This window comes from Nothobranchius furzeri, chromosome 8 (genome assembly GCF_043380555.1).
Source record: "Nothobranchius furzeri strain GRZ-AD chromosome 8, NfurGRZ-RIMD1, whole genome shotgun sequence".
NCBI lineage: Eukaryota > Metazoa > Chordata > Actinopteri > Cyprinodontiformes > Nothobranchiidae > Nothobranchius > Nothobranchius furzeri.
Genome location: NC_091748.1, coordinates 33770715 through 33798587, shown reverse-complemented (window position 1 = coordinate 33798587; position 27873 = coordinate 33770715).

Below are 27873 nucleotides of genomic sequence, written 5' to 3'. Positions count from 1 at the left end.
CGCCGGTGATCAGTGCAGACAACAGCAGCAGGACCAGCGCAGTCGCCAACGCCTACGATTAGGGCAGAAAACAGCAGCAGGATCAGCATAGTCGCCGACGCCGATGAGCAGTGCAGAAAACAGCAGCAGGACCAGCGCAGTCGCAGACGAGCAGAGCAGAAAACAGCAGCAGGAACAGTGCAGTCGCAGACGCCGACGAGCAGAGGCGAAAACAACAGCAGGACCAGCGCAGTCGCCGACGCCGATGAGCAGTGCAGAAAACACCAGCAGGACCAGCGCAGTCGCCGACGAGCAGAGCAGAAAACAGCAGCAGGCCCAGCGCAGTCGCAGACGCCGACGAGCAGAGCAGACGCCGACGAGCAGAGAAGAAAACAGCAGCAGGACCAGCGCAGTCGCCGACGCCGACGATCAGAGCAGAAAACAACAGCAGGACCAGTGCAGTCGCCGACGGCGACGAGCAGAGCCGGAAACAGCAGCAGGATCAGCGCATTCGCTGACGCAGACGAGCAGAGCAGAAAACAACAGCAGGGCCAGCGCAGTCGCCGACGCCGATGAGCAGAGCAGAAAACAGCAGCAGGCCAAGCGCAGTCGCCGATGAGCGGAGCAAAAAACAGCAGCAGGAGATGCGCAGTCACAGACGCCGACGAGCTGAGCAGAAAACAGCAGCAGGACAAGCGCAGTCGTCGACAAGCAAAGCAGAAAACAGCAGCAGGATCGGTGCAGTCGCCAACGCCGATGAGCAGTGCAGAAAACAGCAGCAGGATCAGCACAGTCGCCAACGCCGATGAGCTGTGCAGAAAACAGCAGCAGGACCAGCACAGTCGACGACGAGCAGAGCAGAAAACAGCAGCAGGACCAGCGCAGTCGCAGACGCCAACGAGCAGAGGCGAAAACAACAGCAAGACCAGTGCAGTCACCGACGCTGATGAGCAGTGCAGAAAACACCAGCAGCACCAGCGCAGTCGCCAACGAGCAGAGCAGTAAACAGCAGCAGGACCAGCGCAGTCACAGACGCCGATGAGCAGAGCAGACGCCGACGAGCAGAGAAGAAAACAGCAGCAGGACCAGCGCAGTCGCCGACGCCGCCGATCAGAGCAGAAAACAACAGCAGGACCAGCGCAGACGCCAACGGGGATGAGCAGAGCAGGAAACAGCAGCAGGATCAGCGCATTCGCTGACGCAGACGAGCAGAGCAGAAAACAGCAGCAGGATCATCGCAGTAGCCGACGCCAATGAGCAGAGCAGAAAACAGCAGCAGGACAAGCGCAATCGCCGACGAGCAGAGCAAAAAACATTAGCAGGAGATTCGCAGTCACAGACGCCGACGAGCTGAGCAGAAAACAGCAGCAGGATCAGCGCAGTCGCTGACGCCGACGAGCTGAGCAAAAAAACAGCAGCAGGAGATTCGCAGTCACAGACGATCAGAGCAGAAAACAGCAGCAGGGTCAGCGCAGTCGCTGACGCCGACGAGCAGAGCAGAAAAAAAGCAGCAGGAGATGCGCAGTCGCAGACGCCAATGAGCAGAGCAGAAAACAGCAGCAGGACAAGCGCAGTCGCAGACGCCGATGAGCAGAGCAGACGCCGACGAGCAGAGGCGAAAACAACAGAAGGACCAGCGCAGTCGCCGACGAGTAGAGCAGAAAACATCAGCAGGACCAGCGCAGACGCCGACGAGCAGAGCAGACGCCGACGAGCAGAGAAGAAAACAGCAGCAGGACCAGCGCAGTCGCCGACGCCGGTGATCAGTGCAGACAACAGCAGCAGGACCAGCGCAGTCGCCAACGCCTACGATTAGGGCAGAAAACAGCAGCAGGATCAGCACAGTCGCCGACGCCGATGAGCTGTGCAGAAAACAGCAGCAGGACCAGCGCAGTCGCAGACGAGCAGAGCAGAAAACAGCACCAGAACCAGCGCAGTCGCAGACGCCGACGAGCAGAGGCGAAAACAACAGCAGGACCAGCACAGTCGCCGACGCCGATGAGCAGTGCAGAAAACACCAGCAGGACCAGCGCAGTCGCCGACGAGCAGAGCAGAAAACAGCAGCAGGCCCAGCGCAGTCGCAGACGCCGACGAGCAGAGCAGACGCCGACGAGCAGAGAAGAAAACAGCAGCAGGACCAGCGCAGTCGCCGACGCCGACGATCAGAGCAGAAAACAACAGCAGGACCAGTGCAGTCGCCGACGGCGACGAGCAGAGCCGGAAACAGCAGCAGGATCAGCGCATTCGCTGACGCAGACGAGCAGAGCAGAAAACAACAGCAGGACCAGCGCAGTCGCCGACGCCGATGAGCAGAGCAGAAAACAGCAGCAGGCCAAGCGCAGTCGCCGATGAGCGGAGCAAAAAACAGCAGCAGGAGATGCGCAGTCACAGACGCCGACGAGCTGAGCAGAAAACAGCAGCAGGACAAGCGCAGTCGTCGACAAGCAAAGCAGAAAACAGCAGCAGGATCGGCGCAGTCGCCAACGCCGATGAGCAGTGCAGAAAACAGCAGCAGGATCAGCACAGTCGCCAACGCCGATGAGCTGTGCAGAAAACAGCAGCAGGACCAGCACAGTCGACGACGAGCAGAGCAGAAAACAGCAGCAGGACCAGCGCAGTCGCAGACGCCAACGAGCAGAGGCGAAAACAACAGCAAGACCAGTGCAGTCACCGACGCTGATGAGCAGTGCAGAAAACACCAGCAGCACCAGCGCAGTCGCCAACGAGCAGAGCAGTAAACAGCAGCAGGACCAGCGCAGTCACAGACGCCGATGAGCAGAGCAGACGCCGACGAGCAGAGAAGAATTCAGCAGCAGGACCAGCGCAGTCGCCGACGCCGCCGATCAGAGCAGAAAACAACAGCAGGACCAGCGCAGACGCCAACGGGGATGAGCAGAGCAGGAAACAGCAGCAGGATCAGCGCATTCGCTGACGCAGACGAGCAGAGCAGAAAACAGCAGCAGGATCATCGCAGTAGCCGACGCCAATGAGCAGAGCAGAAAACAGCAGCAGGACAAGCGCAATCGCCGACGAGCAGAGCAAAAAACATTAGCAGGAGATTCGCAGTCACAGACGCCGACGAGCTGAGCAGAAAACAGCAGCAGGATCAGCGCAGTCGCTGACGCCGACGAGCTGAGCAAAAAAACAGCAGCAGGAGATTCGCAGTCACAGACGATCAGAGCAGAAAACAGCAGCAGGGTCAGCGCAGTCGCTGACGCCGACGAGCAGAGCAGAAAAAAAGCAGCAGGAGATGCGCAGTCGCAGACGCAAATGAGCAGAGCAGAAAACAGCAGCAGGACAAGCGCAGTCGCAGACGCCGATGAGCAGAGCAGACGCCGACGAGCAGAGGCGAAAACAACAGAAGGACCAGCGCAGTCGCCGACGAGTAGAGCAGAAAACATCAGCAGGACCAGCGCAGACGCCAACGAGCAGAGCAGACGCCGACGAGCAGAGAAGAAAACAGCAGCAGGACCAGCGCAGTCGCCGACGCCGGTGATCAGTGCAGACAACAGCAGCAGGACCAGCGCAGTCGCCAACGCCTACGATTAGGGCAGAAAACAGCAGCAGGATCAGCACAGTCGCCGACGCCGATGAGCTGTGCAGAAAACAGCAGCAGGACCAGCGCAGTCGCAGACGAGCAGAGCAGAAAACAGCACCAGAACCAGCGCAGTCGCAGACGCCGACGAGCAGAGGCGAAAACAACAGCAGGACCAGCACAGTCGCCGACGCCGATGAGCAGTGCAGAAAACACCAGCAGGACCAGCGCAGTCGCCGACGAGCAGAGCAGAAAACAGCAGCAGGCCCAGCGCAGTCGCAGACGCCGATGAGCAGAGCAGACGCCGACGAGCAGAGGCGAAAACAACAGCAGGACCAGCGCAGTCGCCGACGAGTAGTGCAGAAAATATCAGCAGGACCAGCGCAGACGCCGACGAGCAGAGAAGAAAACAGCAGCAGGACCAGCGCAGTCGCCGACGCCGGTGATCAGTGCAGACAACAGCAGCAGGACCAGCGCAGTCGCCAACGCCTACGATTAGGGCAGAAAACAGCAGCAGGATCAGCATAGTCGCCGACGCCGATGAGCAGTGCAGAAAACAGCAGCAGGACCAGCGCAGTCGCAGACGAGCAGAGCAGAAAACAGCAGCAGGAACAGCGCAGTCGCAGACGCCGACGAGCAGAGGCGAAAACAACAGCAGGACCAGCGCAGTCGCCGACGCCGATGAGCAGTGCAGAAAACACCAGCAGGACCAGCGCAGACGCCGACGAGCAGAGAAGAAAACAGCAGCAGGACCAGCGCAGTCGCCGACGCCGGTGATCAGTGCAGACAACAGCAGCAGGACCAGCGCAGTCGCCAACGCCTACGATTAGGGCAGAAAACAGCAGCAGGATCAGCATAGTCGCCGACGCCGATGAGCAGTGCAGAAAACAGCAGCAGGACCAGCGCAGTCGCAGACGAGCAGAGCAGAAAACAGCAGCAGGAACAGCGCAGTCGCAGACGCCGACGAGCAGAGGCGAAAACAACAGCAGGACCAGCGCAGTCGCCGACGCCGATGAGCAGTGCAGAAAACAGCAGCAGGACCAGCGCAGTCGCAGACGAGCAGAGCAGAAAACAGCAGCAGGAACAGCGCAGTCGCAGACGCCGACGAGCAGAGGCGAAAACACCAGCAGGACCAGCGCAGTCGCCGACGAGCAGAGCAGAAAACAGCAGCAGGCCCAGCGCAGTCGCAGACGCCGACGAGCAGAGCAGACGCCGACGAGCAGAGAAGAAAACAGCAGCAGGACCAGCGCAGTCGCCGACGCCGACGATCAGAGCAGAAAACAACAGCAGGACCAGTGCAGTCGCCGACGGCGACTAGCAGAGCCGGAAACAGCAGCAGGATCAGCGCATTCGCTGACGCAGACGAGCAGAGCAGAAAACAACAGCAGGACCAGCGCAGTCGCCGACGCCGATGAGCAGAGCAGAAAACAGCAGCAGGCCAAGCGCAGTCGCCGATGAGCGGAGCAAAAAACAGCAGCAGGAGATGCGCAGTCGCTGACGCCGACGAGCAGAGCATAAAACAGCAGCAGGAGATGCACAGTCACAGACGATCAGAGCAGAAAACAGCAGCAGGGTCAGCGCAGTCGCTGACGCCGACTAGCAGAGCAGAAAAAAGCAGCAGGAGATGCACAGTCGCAGACGATCAGAGCAGAAAACAGCAGCAGGGTCAGCGCAGTCGCTGACGCCGACGAGCAGAGCAAAAAACAGCAGCAGGAGATGCACAGTCGCAGACGATCAGAGCAGAAAACAGCAGCAGGGTCAGCGCAGTCGCTGACGCCGACGAGCAGAGCAGAAAAAAGCAGCAGGAGATGCGCAGTTGCAGACGCCAATGAGCAGAGCAGAAAACAGCAGCAGGACCAGCGCAGTCGCAGACGCCAATGAGCAGAGCATACGCTGACGAGCAGAAGCGAAAACAAGAGCAGGACCAGCACATTCGCCGACGAGCAGAGCAGAAAACAACAGCAGGACCAGCGCAGACGCCGACGAGCAGAGCAGACGCCGACGAGCAGAGAAGAAAACAGCAGCAGGACCAGTGCAGTCGCCGACGCCGGCGATCAGAGCTGAAAACAATTGCAGGACCAGCGAAGTCGCCGACGGCGACGAGCAGAGCAGAAAACAGCAGCAGGATCAGCGCAGTCGCTGACGCCGACGAGCAGAGCAGAAAAAAGCGGCAGGAGATGCGCAGACGCCAACGAGCAGAGCAGAAAACAGCAGCAGGATCAACGCAGTCGCCAACGCCGATGAGCAGTTCAGAAAACAGCAGCAGGTCCAGCGCAGTCGCCGACGAGCAGAGCAGAAAACAGCAGCAGGATCAGCGCAGTCGCCGACGCCGATGAGCAGTGCAGACAACAGCAGCAGGACCAGCACAGTCGCCAACGCCTACGATTAGGGCAGAAAACAGCAGCAGGATCAGCACAGTCGCCGACGCCGATGAGCAGTGCAGAAAACAGCAGCAGGACCAGCGCAGTCGCAGACGAGCAGAGCAGAAAACAGCAGCAGGACCAGCGCAGTCGCAGACGCCGACAAGCAGAAGCGAAAACAACAGCAGGACCAGTGCAGTCGCCGACGCCGATGAGCAGTGCAGAAAACACCAGCAGGACCAGCGCAGTCGCCGACGAGCAGAGCAGAAAATAGCAGCAGGCCCAGCGCAGTCGCAGACGCCGACGAGCAGAGCAGACGCCGACGAGCAGAGAAGAAAACAGCAGCAGGACCAGCGCAGTCGCCGACGCCGACAATCAGAGCAGAAAACAACAGCAGGACCAGCGCAGTCACCGACGGCGACGAGCAGAGCAGGAAACAGCAGCAGGATCAGCGCATTCGCTGACGCAGACGAGCAGAGCAGAAAATAACAGCAGGACCAGCGCAGTCGCCGACGCCGATGAGCAGAGCAGAAAACAGCAGCAGGACAAGCGGAGTCGCCGATGAGCGGAGCAAAAAAACAGCAGCAGGAGATGTGCAGTCGCTGACGCCGACGAGCAGAGCATAAAACAGCAGCAGGAGATGCACAGTCGCAGACGATCAGAGCAGAAAACAGCAGCAGGGTCAGCACAGTCGCTGACGCCGACGAGCAGAGCAGAAAAAAGCAGCAGGAGATGCGCAGTCGCAGACGATCAGAGCAGAAAACAGCAGCAGGGTCAGCGCAGTCGCTGACGCCGACGAGCAGAGAAAAAAACTGCAGCAGGAGATGCACAGTCGCAGACGATCAGAGCAGAAAACAGCAGCAGGGTCAGCGCAGTCGCTGACGCCGACGAGCAGTGCAGAAAAAAGCAGCAGGAGATACGCAGTCGCAGAAGCAAATGAGCAGAGCAGAAAACAGCAGCAGGACCAGCGCAGTCGCAGACGCCAATGAGCAGAGCAGACGCCGACGAGCAGAGAAGAAAACAGCAGCAGGACCAGCGCAGTCGCCGACGCCGGCGATCAGAGCAGAAAACAACAGCAGGACCAGCGAAGTCGCCGACGGCGACGAGCAGAGCAGGAAACAGCAGCAGGATCAGCGGATTCGCTGACGCAGACGAGCAGAGCAGAAAACAGCAGCAGGATCAGCCCAGTCGCTGACGCCGATGAGCAGAGCAGAAAACAGCAGCAGGATCAGCGCAGTCGCCGACGCCGACGAGCAGAGCAAAAAACAGCAGCAGGAGATGTGCAGTCGCAGACGCCGACGAGCAGAGCAGAAAACAGCAGCAGGATCAGCGCAGTCGCTGACGCCGACAAGCAGAGCAGAAAATAGCGGCAGGAGATGCACAGTCGCAGACGCCAAAGGAGCAGAGCAGAAAACAGCAGCAGCATCAGCGCAGTTGCCGACGCCGATGAGCAGTGCAGACAACAGCAGCAGGACCAGCGCAGTCGCCGACGCCTACAAGCAGAGCAGAAAACAGCAGCAGGATCAGCACAGTCGTGGACGCCGATGAGCAGTGCAGAAAAAAGCAGCAAGACCAGCGCAGTCGCCGACGAGCAGAGCAGAAAACAGCACCAGGACCAGCGCAGTCGCAGACGTCGACGATCAGAGGCGAAAACAACAGCAGGACCAGCGCACTCGACGATGAGCAGAGCAGAAAACAGCAGCAGGACCAGCGCAGTCGCAGACGCCGACGAGCAGAGCAGACGCCGACAAGCAGAGAAGAAAACAGCAGCAATACCAGCGCAGTCGCCGACGATCAGAGCAGAAAACAACAGCAGGACCAGCGCAGTCGCCGACGGCGACGAGCAGAGCAGGAAACAGCAGCAGGATAAGCGCATTCGCCGACGCAGACAAGAAGAGCAGAAAACAGCAGCAGGACCAGCGCAGTCGCCGACGGCGACGAGCAGAGCAGGAAACAGCAGCAGGATCCCCCGACGAGCAGAGCAGAAAACAGCAGCAGGATCAGCGCAGTCGCTGACACCGACGAGCAGAGCAGAAAAAAGCGGCAGGAGATGCGCAGTCGCAGACGCCTACGAGTGGAGCAGAAAACAGCAGCAGGATCAACGCAGTCGCCGACGCCGATGAGCATTGCAGAAAACAGCAGCAGGACCAGCGCAGTCGCCGACGCCTACAAGCAGAGCACAAAACAGCAGCAGGATCAGCACAGTCGCCGACGCCGATGAGCAGTGCAGAAAAAAGCAGCAGGACCAGCGCAGTCGCAGACGAGCAGAGCAGAAAACAACAGCAGGACCAGCGCAGTCGACGATGAGCAGAGCAGAAAACAGCAGCAGGACCAGCGCAGTAGCAGACGCCGACGAGCAGAGCAGACGCCGACAAGCAGAGAAGAAAACAGCAGCAATACCAGCGCAGTCGCCGACGATCAGAGCAGAAAACAACAGCAGGACCAGCGCAGTCGCCGACGGCGACGAGCAGAGCAGGAAACAGCAGCAGGATCAGCGCATTCGCAGACGCCGACGAGCAGAGCAGAAAACAGCAGTAGGACCAGCGCAGTCGCCGACGGCGACGAGCAGAGCAGGAAACAGCAGCAGGATCAGCGCATTCGCAGACGACGACGAGCAGAGCAGAAAACAGCAGCAGGATCAGCGCAGTCGCTGACGCCGACGAGCAGAGCAGAAAAAAGCGGCAGGAGATGCGCAGTCGCAGACGCCTACGAGCAGAGCAGAAAACAGCAGCAGGATCAACGCAGTCGCCGACGCCGATGAGCAGTGCAGAAAACAGCAGCAGGACCAGCGCAGTCGCCGACGCCTACAAGCAGAGCACAAAACAGCAGCAGGATCAGCACAGTCGCCGACGCCGATGAGCAGTGCAGAAAAAAGTAGCAGGACCAGCGCAGTCGCAGACGAGCAGAGCAGAAAACAACAGCAGGACCAGCGCAGTCGACGATGAGCAGAGCAGAAAACAGCAGCAGGACCAGCGCAGTAGCAGACGCCGACGAGCAGAGCAGACGCCGACAAGCAGAGAAGAAAACAGCAGCAATACCAGCGCAATCGCCGACGAGCAGAGCAGAAAACAGCAGCAGGATCAGCGCAGTCGCTGACGCCGACAAGCAGAGCAGAAAATAGCGGGAGGAGATGCACAGTCGCAGACGCCAAAGGAGCAGAGCAGAAAACAGCAGCAGCATCAGCGCAGTCGCCGACGCCGATGAGCAGTGCAGACAACAGCAGCAGGACCAGCGCAGTCGCCGACGCCTACAAGCAGAGCAGAAAACAGCAGCAGGATCAGCACAGTCGCGGACGCCGATGAGCAGTGCAGAAAAAAAGCAGCAAGACCAGCGCAGTCGCCGACGAGCAGAGCAGAAAACAGCACCAGGACCAGCGCAGTCGCAGACGCCGACGATCAGAGGCGAAAACAACAGCAGGACCAGCGCACTCGACGATGAGCAGAGCAGAAAACAGCAGCAGGACCAGCGCAGTCGCAGACGCCGACGAGCAGAGCAGACGCCGACAAGCAGAGAAGAAAACAGCAGCAATAACAGCGCAGTCGCCGACGATCAGAGCAGAAAACAACAGCAGGACCAGCGCAGTCGCCGACGGCGAGGAGCAGAGCAGGAAACAGCAGCAGGATCAGCGCATTCGCCGACGCAGACAAGAAGAGCAGAAAACAGCAGCAGGACCAGCGCAGTCGCCGACGGCGACGAGCAGAGCAGGAAACAGCAGCAGGATCCCCCGACGAGCAGAGCAGAAAACAGCAGCAGGATCAGCGCAGTCGCTGACGCCGACGAGCAGAGCAGAAAAAAGCGGCAGGAGATGCGCAGTCGCAGACGCCTACGAGTGGAGCAGAAAACAGCAGCAGGATCAACGCAGTCGCCGACGCCGATGAGCAGTGCAGAAAACAGCAGCAGGACCAGCGCAGTCGCCGACGCCTACAAGCAGAGCACAAAACAGCAGCAGGATCAGCACAGTCGCCGACGCCGATGAGCAGTGCAGAAAAAAGCAGCAGGACCAGCGCAGTCGCAGACGAGCAGAGCAGAAAACAACAGCAGGACCAGCGCAGTCGACGATGAGCAGAGCAGAAAACAGCAGCAGGACCAGCGCAGTAGCAGACGCCGACGAGCAGAGCAGACGCCGACAAGCAGAGAAGAAAACAGCAGCAATACCAGCGCAGTCGCCGACGATCAGAGCAGAAAACAACAGGAGGACCAGCGCAGTCGCCGACGGCGACGAGCAGAGCAGGAAACAGCAGCAGGATCAGCGCATTCGCAGACGCCGACGAGCAGAGCAGAAAACAGCAGCAGGACCAGCGCAGTCGCCGACGGCGACGAGCAGAGCAGGAAACAGCAGCAGGATCAGCGCATTCGCAGACGCCGACGAGCAGAGCAGAAAACAGCAGCAGGATCAACGCAGTCGCCAACGACGATGAGCAGTGCAGAAAACAGCAGCAGAACCAGCGCAGTCGCCGACGAGCAGAGCAGAAAACAGCAGCAGGATCAGCGCAGTCGCCGACGCCGATGAGCAGTGCAGACAACAGCAGCAGGGCCAGCGCAGTCGCCAACGCCTACGATTAGGGCAGAAAACAGCAGCAGGATCAGCACAGTCGCCGACGCTGATGAGCAGTGCATAAAAGAGCAGCAGGACCAGCGCAGTCGCAGACGAGCAGAGCAGAAAACAGCAGCAGGACCAGCGCAGTCGCAAACGCCGACGAGCAGAGGCGAAAACAACAGCAGGACCAGCGCAGTCGCCGACGCCGATGAGCAGTGCAGAAAACACCAGCAGGACCAGCGCAGTCGCCGACGAGCAGAGCAGAAAACAGCAGCAGGCCCAGCGCAGTCGCAGACGCCGACGAGCAGAGCAGACGCCGACGAGCAGAGAAGAAAACAGCAGCAGGACCAGCGCAGTCGCCGACGCCGACAATCAGAGCAGAAAACAACAGCAGGACCAGCGCAGTCACCGACGGCGACGAGCAGAGCAGGAAACAGCAGCAGGATCAGCGCATTCGCTGACGCAGACGAGCAGAGCAGAAAATAACAGCAGGACCAGCGCAGTCGCCGACGCCGATGAGCAGAGCAGAAAACAGCAGCAGGACAAGCGCAGTCGCCGATGAGCGGAGCAAAAAAACAGCAGCAGGAGATGTGCAGTCGCTGACCCCGACGAGCAGAGCATAAAACAGCAGCAGGAGATGCACATTCGCAGACGATCAGAGCAGAAAACAGCAGCAGGGTCAGCGCAGTCGCTGACGCCGACGAGCAGAGCAGAAAAAAGCAGCAGGAGATGCGCAGTCGCAGACGATCAGAGCAGAAAACAGCAGCAGGGTCAGCGCAGTCGCTGACGCCGACGAGCAGAGAAAAAAACTGCAGCAGGAGATGCACAGTCGCAGACGATCAGAGCAGAAAACAGCAGCAGGTTCAGCGCAGTCGCTGACGCCGACGAGCAGAGCAGAAAAAAGCAGCAGGAGATACGCAGTCGCAGAAGCCAATGAGCAGAGCAGAAAACAACAGCAGGACCAGCGCAGTCGACGATGAGCAGAGCAGAAAACAGCAGCAGGACCAGCGCAGTAGCAGACGCCGACGAGCAGAGCAGACGCCGACAAGCAGAGAAGAAAACAGCAGCAATACCAGCGCAGTCGCCGACGAGCAGAGCAGAAAACAGCAGCAGGATCAGCGCAGTCGCTGACGCCGAGAAGCAGAGCAGAAAATAGCGGGAGGAGATGCACAGTCGCAGACGCCAAAGGAGCAGAGCAGAAAACAGCAGCAGCATCAGCGCAGTCGCCGACGCCGATGAGCAGTGCAGACAACAGCAGCAGGACCAGCGCAGTCGCTGACGCCTACAAGCAGAGCAGAAAAAAGCAGCAGGATCAGCACAGTCGCGGACGCCGATGAGCAGTGCAGAAAAAAACAGCAAGACCAGCGCAGTCGCCGATGAGCAGAGCAGAAAACAGCACCAGGACCAGCGCAGTCGCAGACGCCGACGATCAGAGGCGAAAACAACAGCAGGACCAGCGCACTCGACGATGAGCAGAGCAGAAAACAGCAGCAGGACCAGCGCAGTCGCAGACGCCGACGAGCAGAGCAGACGCCGACAAGCAGAGAAGAAAACAGCAGCAATACCAGCGCAGTCGCCGACGATCAGAGCAGAAAACAACAGCAGGACCAGCGCAGTCGCCGACGGCGACAAGCAGAGCAGGAAACAGCAGCAGGATCAGCGCATTCGCCGACGCAGACAAGAAGAGCAGAAAACAGCAGCAGGACCAGCGCAGTCGCCGACGGCGACGAGCAGAGCAGGAAACAGCAGCAGGATCCCCCGACGAGCAGAGCAGAAAACAGCAGCAGGATCAGCGCAGTCGCTGACGCCGACGAGCAGAGCAGAAAAAAGCGGCAGGAGATGCGCAGTCGCAGACGCCTACGAGTGGAGCAGAAAACAGCAGCAGGATCAACGCAGTCGCCGACGCCGATGAGCAGTGCAGAAAACAGCAGCAGGACAAGCGCAGTCGCCGACGCCTACAAGCAGAGCACAAAACAGCAGCAGGATCAGCACAGTCGCCGACGCCGATGAGCAGTGCAGAAAAAAGCAGCAGGACCAGCGCAGTCGCAGACGAGCAGAGCAGAAAACAACAGCAGGACCAGCGCAGTCGACGATGAGCAGAGCAGAAAGGACCAGCGCAGTAGCAGACGCCGACGAGCAGAGCAGACGCCGACAAGCAGAGAAGAAAACAGCAGCAATACCAGCGCAGTCGCCGACGATCAGAGCAGAAAACAACAGCAGGACCAGCGCAGTCGCCGACGGCGACGAGCAGAGCAGGAAACAGCAGCAGGATCAGCGCATTCGCAGACGCCGACGAGCAGAGCAGAAAACAGCAGCAGGACCAGTGCAGTCGCCGACGGCGACGAGCAGAGCAGGAAACAGCAGCAGGATCAGCGCATTCGCAGACGCCGACGAGCAGAGCAGAAAACAGCAGCAGGATCAACGCAGTCGCCAACAAAGATGAGCAGTGCAGAAAACAGCAGCAGATCCAGCGCAGTCGCCGACGAGCAGAGCAGAAAACAGCAGCAGGATCAGCGCATTCGCAGACGCCGATGAGCAGTGCAGACAACAGCAGCAGGACCAGCGCAGTCGCCAACGCCTACGATTAGGGCAGAAAACAGCAGCAGGATCAGCACAGTCGCCGACGCTGATGAGCAGTGCAGAAAAGAGCAGCAGGACAAACGCAGTCGCAGACGAGCAGAGCAGAAAACAGCAGCAGGACCAGCGCAGTCGCAAACGCCGACGAGCAGAGGCGAAAACAACAGCAGGACCAGCGCAGTCGCCGACGCCGATGAGCAGTGCAGAAAACACCAGCAGGACCAGCGCAGTCGCCGACGAGCAGAGCAGAAAACAGCAGCAGGCCCAGCGCAGTCGCAGACGCCGACGAGCAGAGCAGACGCCAACGAGCAGAGAAGAAAACAGCAGCAGGACCAGCGCAGTCGCCGAGGCCGACAATAGGAGCAGAAAACAACAGCAGGACCAGCGCAGTCACCGACGGCGACGAGCAGAGCAGGAAACAGCAGCAGGATCAGCGCATTCGCTGACGCAGACGAGCAGAGCAGAAAATAACAGCAGGACCAGCGCAGTCGCCGACGCCGATGAGCAGAGCAGAAAACAGCAGCAGGACAAGCGCAGTCGCCGATGAGCGGAGCAAAAAAACAGCAGCAGGAGATGTGCAGTCGCTGACGCCGACGAGCAGAGCATAAAACAGCAGCAGGAGATGACCAGTCGCAGACGATGAGAGCAGAAAACAGCAGCAGGGTCAGCGCAGTCGCTGACGCCGACGAGCAGAGCAGAAAAAAGCAGCAGGAGATGCGCAGTCGCAGACGATCAGAGCAGAAAACAGCAGCAGGGTCAGCGCAGTCGCTGACGCCGACGAGCAGAGAAAAAAACTGCAGCAGGAGATGCACAGTCGCAGACGATCAGAGCAGAAAACAGCAGCAGGGTCAGCGCAGTCGCTGACACCGACGAGCAGAGCAGAAAAAGGCAGCAGGAGATACGCAGTCGCAGAAGCCAATGAGCAGAGCAGAAAACAGCAGCAGGACCAGCGCAGTCGCAGACGCCAATGAGCAGAGCAGACGCCGACAAGCAGAAGCGAAAACAGGAGCAGGACCAGCGCAGTCGCCGACGAGCAGAGCAGAAAACAACAGCAGGACCAGCGCAGACGCCGATGAGCAGAGCAGACGCCGACGAGCAGAGAAGAAAACAGCAGCAGGACCAGCGCAGTCGCCGACGCCGGCGATCAGAGCAGAAAACAACAGCAGGACCAGCGAAGTCGCCGACGGCGACGAGCAGAGCAGGAAACAGCAGCAGGATCAGCGGATTCGCTGACGCAGACGAGCAGAGCAGAAAACAGCAGCAGGATCAGCCCAGTCGCTGACGCCGATGAGCAGAGCAGAAAACAGCAGCAGGATCAGCGCAGTCGCCGACGCCGACGAGCAGAGCAAAAAACAGCAGCAGGAGATGTGCAGTCGCAGACGCCGACGAGCAGAGCAGAAAACAGCAGAAGGATCAGCGCAGTCGCTGACGCCGACAAGCAGAGCAGAAAATAGCGGCAGGAGATGCACAGTCGCAGACGCCAAAGGAGCAGAGCAGAAAACAGCAGCAGCATCAGCGCAGTCGCCGACGCCGATGAGCAGTGCAGACAACAGCAGCAGGACCAGCGCAGTCGCCGACGCCTACAAGCAGAGCAGAAAACAGCAGCAGGATCAGCACAGTCGCGGACGCCGATGAGCAGTGCAGAAAAAAGCAGCAGGACCAGCGCAGTCGCCAACGAGCAGAGCAGAAAACAGCACCAGGACCAGCGCAGTCGCAGACGCCGACGATCAGAGGCGAAAACAACAGCAGGACCAGCGCACTCGACGATGAGCAGAGCAGAAAACAGCAGCAGGACCAGCGCAGTCGCAGACGCCGACGAGCAGAGCAGACGCCGACAAGCAGAGAAGAAATCAGCAGCAATACCAGCGCAGTCGCCGACGGCGACGAGCAGAGCAGGAAACAGCAGCAGGATCAGCGCAGTCGCCGACGGCGACGAGCAGAGCAGGAAACAGCAGCAGGATCAGCGCATTCGCCGACGCAGACAAGAAGAGCAGAAAACAGCAGCAGGACCAGCGCAGTCGCCGACGGCGACGAGCAGAGCAGGAAACAGCAGCAGGATCCCCCAACGAGCAGAGCAGAAAACAGCAGCAGGATCAGCGCAGTCGCTGACGCCGACGAGCAGAGCAGAAAAAAGCGGCAGGAGATGCGCAGTTGCAGACGCCTACGAGCAGAGCAGAAAACAGCAGCAGGATCCACGCAGTCGCCGACGCCGATGAGCAGTGCAGAAAACAGCAGCAGGACCAGCGCAGTCGCCGACGCCTACAAGCAGAGCACAAAACAGCAGCAGGATCAGCACAGTCGCCGACGCCGATGAGCAGTGCAGAAAAAAGCAGCAGGACCAGCGCAGTCGCAGACGAGCAGAGCAGAAAACAACAGCAGGACCAGCGCAGTCGACGATGAGCAGAGCAGAAAACAGCAGCAGGACCAGCGCAGTAGCAGACGCCGACGAGCAGAGCAGACGCCGACAAACAGAGAAGAAAACAGCAGCAATACCAGCTTAGTCGCCGACGATCAGAGCAGAAAACAACAGCAGGACCAGCGCAGTCGCCGACGGCGACGAGCAGAGCAGGAAACAGCAGCAGGATCAGCGCATTCGCAGACGCCGACGAGCAGAGCAGAAAACAGCAGCAGGACCAGCGCAGTCGCCGACGGCGACGAGCAGAGCAGGAAACAGCAGCAGGATCAGCGCATTCGCAGATGCCGACGAGCAGAGCAGAAAACAGCAGCAGGATCAACGCAGTCGCCAACGACGATGAGCAGTGCAGAAAACAGCAGCAGGATCAGCGCAGTCGCCGACGCCGATGAGCAGTGCAGACAACAGCAGCAGGACCAGCGCAGTCGCCAATGCCTACGATTAGGGCAGAAAACAGCAGCAGGATCAGCGCAGTCGCCGACGCCGACGAGCAGAGCAAAAAACAGCAGCAGGAGATGTGCAGTCGCAGACGCCGACAAGCAGAGCAGAAAAAAGCGGCAGGAGATGCACAGTCGCAGACGCCAACGAGCAGAGCAGAAAACAGCAGCAGCATCAGCGCAGTCGCCGACGCCGATGAGCAGTGCAGAAAACAGCAGCAGGATCAGCACAGTCGCCGACGCCGATGAGCAGTGCAGAAAAAAGCAGCAGGACCAGGGCAGTCGCCGACGAGCAGAGCAGAAAAAAGCAGCAGGACCAGCGCAGTCGCAGACGCCGATGATCAGAGGCGAAAACAACAGCAGGACCAGCGCAGTCGACGATGAGCAGAGCAGAAAACAGCAGCAGGACCAGCGCAGTCGCAGACGCCGACGAGCAGAGCAGACGCCGACAAGCAGAGAAGAAAACAGCAGCAATACCAGCGCAGTCGCCGACAATCAGAGCAGAAAACAACAGCAGGACCAGCGCAGTCGCCGACGGCGACGAGCAGAGCAGGAAACATCAGCAGGATCAGCGCATTCGCCGACGCAGACAAGAAGAGCAGAAAACAGCAGCAGGACCAGCGCAGTCGCCGACGGCGACGAGCAGAGCAGGAAAAAGCAGCAGGATCCCCCGACGAGCAGAGCAGAAAACAGCAGCAGGATCAGCGCAGTCGCTGACGCCGACGAGCAGAGCAGAAAAAAGCGGCAGGAGATGCGCAGTCGCAGACGCCTACGAGCAGAGCAGAAAACAGCAGCAGGATCAACGCAGTCGCCGACGCCGATGAGCAGTGCAGAAAACAGCAGCAGGATCAGCACAGTCGCCGAGCGCGATGAGCAGTGCAGAAAAAAGCAGCAGGACCAGCGCAGTCGCAGATGAGCAGAGCAGAAAACAACAGCAGGACCAGCGCAGTCGACGATGAGCAGAGCAGAAAACAGCAGCAGGACCAGCGCAGTCGCAGACGCCGACGAGCAGAGCAGACCCCGACAAGCAGAGAAGAAAACAGCAGCAATACCAGCGCAGTCGCCGACGATCAGAGCAGAAAACAACAGCAGGACCAGCGCAGTCGCCGACGGCGACGAGCAGAGCAGGAAACAGCAGCAGGATCAGCGCATTCGCAGACGCCGACGAGCAGAGCAGAAAACAGCAGCAGGACCAGCGCAGTCGCCGACGGCGACGAGCAGAGCAGGAAACAGCAGCAGGATCAGCGCATTCGCAGATGCCGACGAGCAGAGCAGAAAACAGCAGCAGGATCAACGCAGTCGCCAACGCCGATGAGCAGTGCAGAAAACAGCAGCAGGTCCAGCGCAGTCGCCGACGAGCAGAGCAGAAAACAGCAGCAGGATCAGCGCAGTCGCCAACGCCGATGAGCAGTGCAGACAACAGCAGCAGGACCAGCGCAGTCGCCAACGCCTACGATTAGGGCAGAAAACAGCAGCAGGATCAGCACAGTCGCCGACGCCGATGAGCAGTGCAGAAAACAGCAGCAGGACCAGCGCAGTCGCAGACGAGCAGAGCAGAAAACAGCAGCAGGACCAGCGAAGTCGCAAACGCCGACGAGCAGAGGCGAAAACAACAGCAGGACCAGTGCAGTCGCCGACGCCGATGAGCAGTGCAGAAAACACCAGCAGGACCAGCGCAGTCGCCGACGAGCAGAGCAGAAAACAGCAGCAGGCCCAGCGCAGTTGCAGACGCCGACGAGCAGAGCAGACGCCGACGAGCAGAGAAGAAAACAGCAGCAGGACCAGCGCAGTCGCCGACGCCGACGATCAGAGCAGAAAACAACAGCAGGACCAGCGCAGTCGCCGACGGCAACGAGCAGAGCAGGAGACAGCAGCAGGATCAGCGCATTCACTGACGCAGACGAGCAGAGCAGAAAACAACAGCAGGACCAGCGCAGTCACCGACGCCGATGAGCAGAGCAGATAACAGCAGCAGGACAAGCGCAGTCGCCGATGAGCCGAGCAAAAAAACTGCAGCAGGAGATGTGCAGTCGCTGACGCCGACGAGCAGAGCATAAAACAGCAGCAGGAGATGCACAGTCGCAGACGATCAGAGCAGAAAACAGCAGCAGGGTCAGCGCAGTCGCTGACGCCGACGAGCAGAGCAGAAAAAAGCAGCAGGAGATGCGCAGTCGCAGACGATCAGAGCAGAAAACAGCAGCAGGGTCAGCGCAGTCGCTGACGCCGACGAGCAGAGAAAAAAACTGCAGCAGGAGATGCACAGTCGCAGACGATCAGAGCAGAAAACAGCAGCAGGGTCAGGGCAGTCGCTGACGCCGACGAGCAGAGCAGAAAAAAGCAGCAGGAGATACGCAGTCGCAGATGCCAATGAGCAGAGCAGAAAACAGCAGCAGGACCAGCGCAGTCGCAGACGCCAATGAGCAGAGCAGATGCCGACGAGCAGAAGCAAAAACAAGAGCAGGACCAGCGCAGTCGCCGACGAGCAGAGCAGAAAACAACAGCAGCACCAGCGCAGACGCCGACGAGCAGAGCAGACGCCGACGAGCAGAGAAGAAAACAGCAGCAGGACCAGCGCAGTCGCCGACGCCGGCGATCAGAGCAGAAAACAACAGCAGGACCAGCGAAGTCGCCGACGGCGACGAGCAGAGCAGGAAACAGCAGCAGGATCAGTGGATTCGCTGACGCAGACGAGCAGAGCAGAAAACAGCAGCAGGATCAGCCCATTCGCTGACGCCGATGAGCAGAGCAGAAAACAGCAGCAGGATCAGCGCAGTCGCCGACGCCGACGAGCAGAGCAAAAAACAGCAGCAGGAGATGTGCAGTCGCAGACGCCGACGAGCAGAGCAGAAAACAGCAGCAGGATCAGCGCAGTCGCTGACGCCGACAAGCAGAGCAGAAAAAAGAGGCAGGAGATGCACAGTCTCAGACGCCAACGAGCAGAGCAGAAAACAGCAGCAGCATCAGCGCAGTCGCCGACGCCGATGAGCAGTGCAGAAAACAGCAGCAGGACCAGGGCAGTCGCCGACGAGCAGAGCAGAAAACAGCAGCAGGACCAGCGCAGTCGCAGACGCCGACAATCAGAGGCGAAAACAACAGCAGGACCAGCGCAGTTGAGGATGAGCAGAGCAGAAAACAGCAGCAGGACCAGCGCAGTCGCAGACGCCGACGAGCAGAGCAGACGCCGACAAGCAGAGAAGAAAACAGCAGCAATACCAACGCAGTCGCCGACGATCAGAGCAGAAAACAACAGCAGGACCAGCGCAGTCGCCGACGGCGACGAGCAGAGCAGGAAACAGCAGCAGGATCAGCGCATTCGCCGACGCAGACAAGCAGAGCAGAAAACAGCAGCAGGACCAGCGCAGTCGCCGACGGCGACGAGCAGAGCAGGAAACAGCAGCAGGATCCCCCGACGAGCAGAGCAGAAAACAGCAGCAGGATCAGCACAGTCGCCGACGCCGATGAGCAGTGCAGAAAAAAGCAGCAGGACCAGCGCAGTCGCAGACGAGCAGAGCAGAAAACAACAGCAGGACCAGCGCAGTCGACGATGAGCAGAGCAGAAAACAGCAGCAGGACCAGCGCAGTCGCAGACTCCGACGAGCAGAGCAGACGCCGACAAGCAGAGAAGAAAACAGCAGCAATACCAGCGCAGTCGCCGATGATCAGAGCAGAAAACAACAGCAGGACCAGCGCAGTCGCCGACGGCGACGAGCAGAGCAGGAAACAGCAGCAGGATCAGCGCATTCGCCGACGCAGACGAGCAGAGCAGAAAACAGCAGCAGGACCAGCGCAGTCGCCGACGGCGACGAGCAGAGCAGGAAACAGCAGCAGGATCAGCGCATTCACAGACGCCGACGAGCAGAGCAGAAAACAGCAGCAGGATCAGCGCAGTCGCTGACGCCGACGAGCAGAGCAGAAAAAAGCGGCAGGAGATGCGCAGTCGCAGACGCCAACGAGCAGAGCAGAAAACAGCAGAAGGATCAACGCAGTCGCCGACGCCGATGAGCAGTGCAGAAAACAGCAGAAGGTCCAGCGCAGTCGCCGACGAGCAGAGCAGAAAACAGCAGCAGGACCAGCGCAGTCGCCGACGCCAAAAAGCAGTGCAGAAAAAAGCAGTAGGACCAGCGCAGTCGCTGACGAGCAGAGCAGAAAACAGCAGCAGGACCAGCGCAGTCGCCGACGCCGATGAGCAGTGCAGAAAACACCAGCAGGACCAGCGCAGTCGCCGATGAGCAGAGCAGAAAACAGCAGCAGGACCTGCGCAGTTGCAGACTCCGACGAGCAGAAGAGACGCCGACAAGCAGAGAAGGAAACAGCAGCATGACCAGCGCAGTCGCCGACGATCAGAGCAGAAAACAACAGCAAGACCAGCGCAGTCGCCGACGGCGATGAGCAGAGCAGGAAACAGCAGCAGGATCAGCGCATTCGCTGACGCAGACAAGCAGAGCAGAAAACAGCAGCAGGATCAGCGCAGTAGCCGACGCCAACAAGCAGAGCAAAAAACAGCAGCAGGAGATGCGCAGACGCCGACGAGCAGAGTAGAAAACAGCAGCAGGGTCAGCGCAGTCGCTGACGCCGACGAGCAGAGCAGAAAACAGCAGCAGGACCAGCGCAGTCACCAACGCCTACGAGCAGAGCAGAAAACAGCAGCAGGATCAGCACAGTCGCAGACGCCAATGAGCAGTGCAGAAAACAGCAGAAGGACAAGCGCAGTCGCCGACGAGCAGAGCAGAAAACAGCAGCAGGACCATCGCAGTCGCAGACGCCGACGAGCAGAGCAGACGCAGACGAGCAGAGGCAAAAACAACAGCAGGACCAGCGCAGTCGCAGACGCCGACGAGCAGAGCAGACGCAGACTAGCAGAGGCAAAAACAACAGCAGGACAAGAGCAGTCGGCGACGCCTACGAGCAGAGCAGAAAACAGCAGCAGGATAAGCGCAGTCGCCGAAGCTGATGAGCAGTGCAGAAAACAGCAGCATGACCGGCGCAGTCGCCGACGCCTACGAGCAGAGCAGAAAACAGCAGCAGGAACAGCGCAGTCGCCGACGCCGATGAGCACAGCAGAAAAAAGCAGCAGGAACAGCACAGTAGCCAACGCCGACAAGCAGAGCAGAAAACAGCAGCAGGGTCAGTGCAGTCGCCGACGCCGACGAGCAGAGCAGAAAACAGCAGCAGGACCAGCGCAGTCGCCGACGCCGACAATCAGAGCAGACAACAACAGCTGGATCATCCCAGTTGCTGACGCCGATAAGCAGAGCAGAAAACAGCAGCAGGACCTGCGCAGTCGCAGACGCCGACGAGCAAAGCAGACGCCGACAATCAGAGGCGAAAAAAACAGCAGGACCAGCGCAGTCGCCGACGCCGATGAGCAGTGCAGAAAACAGCAGCAGAACCAGCGCAGTCGCCGACGAGCAGAGCAGAAAACAGCAGCAGGACCAGTGCAGTCGCCGACGAGCAGAGCAGAAAACAGCTGCAGGACCTGCGCAGTCGCCGACGAGCAGTGCAGAAAAGAGCCGCAGGATCAGCTCAGTCGCCAACGCGTTGTGCAGTGCAGAAAACACTAGCAGGACCAGCGCAGTCACCGACGAGCAGAGCAGAAAACAGCAGCAGGACCAGCGTAGTCGCAGACGCCGTCGAGCAGAGCAGACGCTGACGAGCAGAGAAGAAAACAACAGCAGGACCAGCGTAGGCGCCGACGGCGACGAGCAGAGCAGAAAACAGCAGCAGGATCAGCGCATTCGCTGACGCAGACGAGCAGAGCAGAAAACAGCAGCAGGATCATCCCAGTCGCTGACGCCGAAGAGCAGAGCAGAAAATAGCAGCAGGAACAGCGCAGTAGCCGACGCCGACAAGCAGAGCAGAAAACAGCAGCAGGACCAGCGCAGTCGCCGACGCCGACAATCAGAGCAGAAAACAACAGCAGGACCAGTGCAGTCGCCGACGGCGACGAGCAGAGCAGGAAACAGCAGCAGGATCAGCGCCGACGCCGACGAGCAGAGCAAAAAACAGAAGCAGGACCAGCGCAGTCGCTGACGCTGATGAGCAGAGCAGAAAACAGCAGCAGGATAAGCGCAGTCGCCGACGCACAGAGCAAAAAACAGCGGCAGGAGATGCACAGTCTCAGACGCCGACGAGAAGAGCAGAAAAGATTAGCAGGATCAGCGCAGTCGCTGACGCCGATGAACAGAGCAGAAAAAAGCAGCAGGAGATGCGCAGTCGCAGACGCCAACAAGCAGAGCAGAAAACAGCAGCAGGATCAACGCGGTTGTCGACGCCGATGAGCAGTGCAGAAAACAGCAGCAGGACCAGCGCAGTCGCCGAAGAGCAGAGCAGAAAACAGCAGCAGCACCAGCGCAGTCGCAGACGGCGACAAGCAGAGGCGAAAACAACAGCAGGACCAGCGCAGTCGCCGACGCTGATGAGCAGTGCAGAAAACAGCAGCAGGACCAGCGCAGTCGCCGACGAGCAGAGCAGAAAACAGCAGCAGGACCAGCGCAGTCGCCGACGCGTACGAGCAGAGCAGAAAACAGCAGCAGGATCAGCGCAGTCGCTGACGCCAATTAGCAGTGCAGAAAACAGCAGCAGGATCAGCGCAGTCGCCGAAGCCGATGAGCAGTGCAGAAAACAGCAGCAGGACCAGCGCAGTCACCGACGAGCAGAGCAGAAAACAGCAGCAGGACCAGCGCAGTCGCAGACACCGATGAGCAGAGCAGACGCCGACGAGCAGAGAAGAAAACAACAGCAGGACCAGCGCAGTCGCCGACGGCGACGAGCAGAGCAGGGAACAGCAGCAGGATCAGCACTGACGGCGACGAGCAGAGCAGAAAACAGCAGCAGGATCAGCGCATTCGCTGACGCAGACAAGCAGAGCAGAAAACAGCAGCAGGATCAGCCCAGTCGCTGACGCCGATGAGCAGAGCAGAAAATAGCAGCAGGATCACCGCAGTAGCAGATGCCGATGAGCAGAGCAGAAAACAGCAGCAGGACCAGCGCAGTCGCCGACGCCGACGATCAGAGCAGAAAACAACAGCAGGACCAGCGCAGTCGCCGACGGCGACGAGCAGAGCAGAAAACAGCAGCAGGATCAGCGCAGTTGCTGACCTCGACGAGCTGAGCAGAAAACAGCATCAGCGCAGTCGCTGATGCCGACGAGCAGAGCAGAAAACAGCAGCAGGACCAGCGCAGTCGCCGACGCCGACGAGCAGAGCAGAAAACAGCAGCAGGATAGGCGCAGTCGCAGACGCCGATGAACAGAGCAGAAAGCAGCAGGATCAGCGCAGTCGCCGACGCCGACGAGCAGAGCAAAAAACAGCAGGAGGATCAGCGTAGTCGCTGACACCGACGAGCAGAGCAGAAAACAGCAGCAGGATCAGCGCAGTCGCCGACGCTGATGAGCAGTACAGAAAACAGCAGCAGGACCAGCGCAGTCGCCGACGAGCAGAGCAGAAAACAGCAGCAGGACCAGCGCAGTCGGCGACGCCTACGAGCAAAGCAGAAAACAGCAGCAGGATCAGCGCAGTCGCCGACGCCGATGAGCAGTGCAGAAAACAGCAGCAGGACCAGCGCAGTCGCCGACGCCTACGAGCAGAGCAGAAAACAGCAGCAGGATCAGCGCAGTGGCCGACGAGCAGAGCAGAAAACAGCAGCAGGACCAGTGCAGTCGCAGACGCCGACGAGCAGAGCAGAAAACAGCAGCAGGATCAGCGCAGTCGCTGACGCCAACGAGCAGAGCAGAAAAAAGCAGCAGGAGATGCGCAGTCGCAGACGCCAATGAGCAGAGCAGAAAACAGCAGCATGACCAGCGCAGTCACAGACGCCGATGAGCAGAGCAGACGCCGACGAGCATAGGTGAAAACAACTGCAGGACCAGAGCAGTCGCCGACGAGCAGAGCAGAAAACAGCAGCAGGACCAGCGCAGACGCCGACGAGCAGAGCAGACGCCGACGAGCAGAGAAGAAAACAGCAGCAGGACCAGCGCAGTCGCCGACGCGGCGATCAGAGCAGAAAACAACAGCAGGACCAGCCCGGTCGCTGACGCCGACGAGCAGAGCCGAAAAAATCGGCAGGAGATGCGCCGTCGCAGACCCCAACGAGCAGAGCAGAAAACAGCAGCAGGATCAGCGCATTCGCTGACGCAGACGAGCAGAGCAGAAAACAGCAGCAGGATCAGCCCAGTCGCTGACGCCAATAAGCAGAGCAGAAAACAGCAGCAGGATCAGCGCAGTCGCCACCGCCAACGAGCAGAGCAAAAAACAGCAGCAGGAGATGCGCAGTAGCAGACGCCGACGAGCAGAGGCGAAAACAACAGCAGGACCAGCGTAGTCGCCGACGCCGATGAGCAGTGCAGAAAACACAAGCAGGACCAGAGCAGTCGCCGACGAGCAGAGCAGAAAACAGCAGCAAGCCCAGCGCAGTCGCAGACGCCGACGAGCAGAGCAGACGCCGTTGAGCAGAGAAGAAAACAGCAGCAGGACCAGCGCAGTCGCCGACGCTGATGAGCAGTGCAGAAAACAGCAGCAGGACCAGCGCAGTCGCCGACGAGCAGATCAGAAAACAGCAGCAGGACCAGCCCACTCGGCGAAGCCTACAAGCAAAGCAGAAAACAGCAGCAGGATCAGCGCAGTCGCCAACGCCGATGAGCAGTGCAGAAAACAGCAGCAGGACCAGCGCAGTCGCCGACGCCTACGAGCAGAGCAGAAAACAGCAGCAGGATCAGCGCAGTTGCCGACGAGCAGAGCAGAAAACAGTAGTAGGACCAGTGCAGTCGCAGACGCCGATGAGCAGAGCAGAAAACAGCAGCAGGATCAGCGCAGTCGCTGACGCAGACGATCAGAGCAAAAAACAGCAGCAGGAGATGCGCAGTCGCAGATGATCAGAGCAGAAAACAGCATTAGGGTCAGCACAGTCGCTGACGCCAACGAGCAGAGCAGAAAAAAGCAGCAGGAGATGCGCAGTCGCAGACGCCAATGAGCAGAGCAGAAAACAGCAGCATGACCAGCGCAGTCGCAGACGCCGATGAGCAGAGCAGACGCCGACGAGCAGAGGCGAAAACAACTGCAGGACCAGAGCAGTCGCCGACGAGCAGAGGAGAAAACAGCAGCAGGACCAGCGCAGATGCCGACGAGCAGAGCAGACGCCGACGAGCATAGCCGAAAAAATCGGCAGGAGATGCGCAGTCGCAGACGCCAACGAGCAGAGCAGAAAACAGCAGCAGGATCAACGCAGTCACCGACGCCGATGAGCAGTGCAGAAAACAGCAGCAGGATCAGCGCATTCGCTGACGCAGACGAGCAGAGCAGAAAACAGCAGCAGGATCAGCCCAGTCGCTGAAGCCAATAAGCAGAGCAGAAAACAGCAGCAGGATCAGCGCAGTCGCCAACGCCGACAAGCAGAGCAAAAAACAGCAGCAGGAGATGCGCAGTAGCAGACGCCGACGAGCAGAGGCGAAAACAACAGCAGGACCAGCGCATTTGCCGACGCCGATGAGCAGTGCAGAAAACGCCAGCATGACCAGCGCAGTCGCCGACGAGCAGAGCAGAAAACAGCAGCAGGCCCAGCGCAGTCGCAGACGCCGACGAGCAGAGCAGACGCCGACGAGCAGAGAAGAAAACAGCAGCATGACCAGCGCAGTGGCCGACTCCGACGATCAGAGCAGAAAACAACAGCATGACCAGCGCAGTCGCCGACGGCGACGATCAGAGCAGGAAACAGCAGCAGGATCAGCGCATTCGCTGACGCAGACAAGCAGAGCAGAAAACAGCAGAAGGATCAGCACAGTAGCCGACGCCGATGAGCAGAGCAGAAAACAGCAGCAGGACCAGCGCAGTCGCCGACGAGCAGAGCAAAAAACAGCAGCAGGAGATGCGCAGTCGCAGACGCCGACGAGCAGAGCAGAAAACAGCAGCAGGATAAGCGCAGTCGCTGACGCCGACGAGCAGAGCAAAAAACAGCAGCAGGAGATGTGCAGTCGCAGACGCCAATGAGCAGAGCAGAAAACAGCAGCAGGATCAACGCAGTCGCCGATGAGCAGTGCAGAAAACAGCAGCAGGACCAGCGCAGTCGCGGACGAGCAGAGCAGAAAACAGCAGCAGGACCAGCGCAGTCACAGACGCCGATGAGCAGTGCAGAAAACAGCAGCATGACCAGCGCAGTCGCCGACGCCTACAAGCAGAGCAGAAAACAGCAGCAGGATCAGCACAGTCGCCGACGCCGATGAGCAGTGCAGAAAACAGCAGCAAGACCAGCGCAGTCGCCGGCTAGAAGAGCAGAAAACAGCAGCAGGACAAGCGCAGTCGCAGACGCCGTCGAGCAGAGGCGAAAACAGCAGCAGGACCAGTGCAGTCGCCGACGCCGATGAGCAGTGCAGAAAACACCAGCAGGACCAGCGCAGTCGCAGACGCCGACGAGCAGAGGCGAAAACAACAGCAGGACCAGCGCAGTCGCCGACGCCGATGAGCAGTGCAGAAAACACCAGCAGGACCAGCGCAGTCGCAGACGCCGACGAGCAGAGGCGAAAACAACAGGAGGACCAGCGCAGTAACAGACGCCGACGAGCAGAGGCGAAAACAACAGCAGGACCAGCGCAGTCGCCGACGCCGATGAGCAGTGCAGAAAACACCAGCAGGACCAGCGCAGTCGCCGATGAGGAGAGCAGAAAACAGCAGCAGGACCAGTGCAGTCGCAGACGCCGACAAGCAGAGCAGACGCCGACGAGCAGAGAAGGAAACAGCAGCAGGATCAGCGCATTCGCTGACGCAGACAAGCAGAGCAGAAAACAGCAGAAGGAGCAGCGCAGTAGTCGACGCCGATGAGCAGAGCAGAAAACAACAGCAGGACCAGTGCAGTCGCCGACGGCGACGAGCAGAGCAGGAAACAGCAGCAGGATCAGTGCCGACGCCGACGAGCAGAGCAGAAAACAGAAGCAGGACCAGCGCAGTCGCTGACGCTGATGAGCAGAGCAGAAAACAGCAGCAGGATAAGCGCAGTCGCCGACGCACAGAGCAAAAAACAGCGGCAGGAGATGCGCAGTCTCAGACGCCGATGAGAAGAGCAGAAAACAGCAGAAGGATCAGCGCAGTCGCTGACGCCGATGAGCAGAGCAGAAAAAAGCAGCAGGAGATGCGCAGTCGCAGACGCCAACAAGCAGAGGCGAAAACAACAGCAGGACCAGCGCAGTCTCCGACGCCGATGAGCAGTGCAGAAAACAGCAGCAGGACCAGCGCAGTCGCCAACGAGCAGAGCAGAAAACAGCAGCAGGACCAGCGCAGTCGCCGACGCGTAGGAGCAGTGCAGAAAACAGCAGCAGGACCAGCGCAGTCGCCAACGAGCAGAGCAGAAAACAGCAGCAGGACCAGCGCAGTCGCCGACGCGTAGGAGCAGAGCAGAAAACAGCAGCAGGATCAGCGCAGTCGCCGACGCCGATGAGCAGTGCAGAAAACAGCAGCAGGACCAGCGCAGTCGCCGACGCCTACGAGCAGAGCAGAAAACAGCAGCAGGATCAGCGCAGTCGCCGACGAGCAGAGCAGAAAACAGCAGCAGGACCAGTGCAGTCGCAGACGCCGACGAGCAGAGCAGAAAACAGCAGCAGGATCAGCGCAGTCGCTGACGCCAACGAGCAGAGCAGAAAAAAGCAGCAGGAGATGCGCAGTCGCAGACGCCAATGAGCAGAGCAGAAAACAGCAGCATGACCAGCGCAGTCACAGACGCCGATGAGCAGAGCAGACGCCGACGAGCAGAGGCGAAAACAACTGCAGGACCAGAGCAGTCGCCGATGAGCAGAGCAGAAAACAGCAGCAGGACCAGCGCAGACGCCGACGAGCAGAGCAGACGCCGACGAGCAGAGAAGAAAACAGCAGCAGGACCAGCGCAGTCGCCGACGCGGCGATCAGAGCAGAAAACAACAGCAGGACCAGCCCAGTCGCTGACGCCGACGAGCAGAGCCGAAAAAATCGGCAGGAGATGCGCAGTCGCATACGCCAAGGAGCAGAGCAGAAAACAGCAGCAGGATCAACACAGTCGCCGACGCCGATGAGCAGTGC